This window comes from Fukomys damarensis, unplaced genomic scaffold (assembly GCF_012274545.1).
Source record: "Fukomys damarensis isolate Sample0158 unplaced genomic scaffold, DMR_v1.0_HiC HiC_scaffold_1, whole genome shotgun sequence".
In the NCBI taxonomy this organism is placed as follows: domain Eukaryota; kingdom Metazoa; phylum Chordata; class Mammalia; order Rodentia; family Bathyergidae; genus Fukomys; species Fukomys damarensis.
This window is the reverse complement of record NW_022900913.1, coordinates 2,298,958-2,301,746: the sequence shown is the minus strand read 5'-3', so window position 1 is coordinate 2,301,746 and position 2,789 is coordinate 2,298,958. Positions and strand designations below refer to the sequence as shown.

The 2,789-nt window shown below is 50.1% G+C and overlaps 1 long non-coding RNA gene across 1 annotated transcript in view; it reads left to right on the top strand.

Moving 5' to 3' along the window:
- The first annotated feature begins 2,587 nt into the window (after positions 1–2,587).
- LOC104875542 overlaps positions 2,588–2,789 on the top strand; it is a 24,913-nt gene continuing 24,711 nt past the window's right edge. Inside the window, exon 1 of the long non-coding RNA XR_784106.1 lies at positions 2,588–2,761. This is a non-coding gene — a long non-coding RNA (uncharacterized LOC104875542). The remainder of the gene's footprint in view (positions 2,762–2,789) is intronic.

Genomic DNA, 2,789 nt, shown 5'->3' with positions numbered 1-2,789 from the left:
CAATGTCTGTGAAATTCTCTAAGAAAGTCGGTGACTTTATAAATCAGTACTTATCCTGCTGTTCACAGGTATTTTCCATTGTTTCACTAACAGGTTGTACAGAGCTGACGGAGTACTTGTACACTAGGAGCGACATTGCAACCATGTGAGACCACATCATACTGAAACGCTTCCAGTTCTGACTGAACTCACAAGGTGAGTTCCTCGAAATATTCATTTCTTTTCCTGGATTTTGTCTTCTTTTCCAAATTTTCTAAGAGCAACCTGATGTGGCTGTGGGTGCAAATGATGCCCTTGTAGGTTTCTTACCCCAGACGGCTGGTGTGGAATGCACACAGCTGAGCAAGTTTTGGCAGTGAGAAGCCATCACAGTGCTGGGGACGCTTTGGACAGATGGAGGAGGGCAGTGGTCGCTGGGGTCTTGGAGCCTCAGAGAGGAGCCCGCTCCTGGAGTTCGTGGCCTGGGGCCCTGCACAGGGAAGGGAGCCTGTCTGCTCTCTGCAGCATTGGGCCATATTTAATTGTCTTATGCTATAGTTTCATCATCATTTTATATTTATTGAAGAGTAATAGATTTCACTAATATTTCCCAGTGCTCACCTGTTCTTATTAGGTGTCTTTGGCTGGTGCCATGTGGCTCTTGACCAAGGAGCGCTTCACTTTGCAATGCAGGCAGAACTCTGCTGCCTTGAGGAAAGCGGAAGTCGAGGTCCTGCCACCTGAGACCCGCCTGGTCCTGTCAGCTCGGCACCGAGGCCTCATCCCAGCCTCAGTCCCCACAGGAGCGGCGTCTCCGAAGACTTTGGGGCCTTCCCCGCTGGCTGGCCCTGTGGGAAGCTTTGCCACAGCTGCTTTGGTTATGGCAACTGGGAACCGAAGCTCAGGAGGCCTGCAGTGGTTCTTTCTGGATGGCGATGGGTCTGCAGGTCATGGGAGATGAAAGAACTATGAGGGTGGCCCCTGGTGGTCCTGGAAGTTGGGTCCAAGGCCCAACAAAAATGAAGGGAAGGGAAGTGAAGAGATACCAGACAGCACTCACTTGAAGGACACCAGGGGTGGCACAAGAGTATGCAGAGGGGTAAGTGTGTGCATGTGTGTCTGTGTGCCTGTGAGCGCGTGCACCTGTGTGTTTGGGGGGAAGGTGGGGCTTTCTCATGATACGAAGGAAAAGGAAACCAGCCCAACTGCAGTAGCTTCCTCCGCGGTGAAGTGGTCTTAATTCACCTTTATAGTCGGAGTAGTGTGGCAGGGTCTGGATTTATCTGGAGTGTGTCACCATTTATCAGATTAAACTGTGACACTTCTCAGTGGTGAACTGGCTCAGGACAAAAGGGCAGGAATTCTCCATGTAACTACTTGGAAATGCTAATCTTCTCCAACCTGCAGTAAATATTTCTACCTGGGATGGGGAGAGCAGAGGGAGAGGGGATGGGAAAAAAACAGAAGCCAAACCCAAGGGCAGCTCTGTGCCCCCCACTTAGGGGAGAAGCCTGTTTGGGACAAGCAACTCCTTTCACTTGCATTTGTTTTTAAGACATTTTCAGACGTAGATGAACTGAATCAAAAGTGATTGCTTTTTCTGTTTGTGTTAATCGTCCATGCAATTTTGGACAAGTGTTTGTTGAGCTCCTTCTATGGCTCGGAAATACTCTGAGTTGTAGAGGTAGTGAGGAGCAGAACTTCAAAGTAACTATTAATTCATCAAACTTAATACTGGCCGGGAGAAAATGGATAGAAACAGAAAGCATGAAGTCTGGCTGGGCGGTAATCCTTGCATTCTGAGAGGCTGGGACAGGAGGGTCTCCACTTTGAAACTAGCCTGGACCAAATAAATGAATAAATAATAAAGGGCAGGGGATGTAGCTCAGTGCAAAGGCCCTGGCTTAAAATCCCAGTATGAGAAAACAGCAAGAAAGGAGAGAGAAGGGAGGAAGAACAAAACGGAAAGGGGGGAGGCAGGAAAAGAAAGAAGAGGAAAAAGGAAGCAAGAGAACCCACAGAAAAACGGTAACCATGGAAAGCACCATGCAGATTTATCAGGTAATAAGGGAAATGGAAAATAATGAGGGCGAAGAACGGATTTTTAATGAGTTTTCGATAGGTCATCAGAATGGGACAGGCGACACAGGCCTGTAACCCCAGCACTGCACTCTGGGAGGCTGAGGCAGGAGAATCGCAAGTTAGAGCCTAACCTGGGTAATGTAGCAATTTAGCCAGACTCTGCCTCAAAATGGCGGGGGGGCAAATTTAAAAAGGACAGAGAGACAGCTCAGCGCAAAGTTTTGGGTTCAACCCATAGTACCGCAGAGTAAATAAATAAAGATGTCCTCCGTGAAACGCTCGCCCAGAAGCCCATGCTCTGCAGGTTTCTGGGGTGAACACACGGCGCGAGGGCGGTATTCTAGAGGGAAGGGGCCCCCTGCTCACTGGTCTGGTGATTGCTAGGAGCCCGGGTGGACGAGAGAGCCAGGAAGGCAACAGGGAGCGCATGGGGAAGCTGCACAGGGGGTCCGGGTGCGCGGGGCGGGGTGTCCTGCGGGGCGGGGTGTCCTGCGCCTGCGCACCGGAAGCTCCGGACACAAGCATGGCGCCGCCTGCCGGGTGGGCCCTGTGCGGGGCCCTGTGCGCATCTTTACCTTAGGCACCACCTCAGCTCCAACTCCTTCACTTTCTTCTTTTCTAAAACGAAATAAGTTGATTTTAAAGTTTATGTTGAAGAACAGATGAAGAAAAATCACCAGGCAAACACTGCCCTAGAAAGGTAAGGGTATTAAAGTCAGCGCGGAATA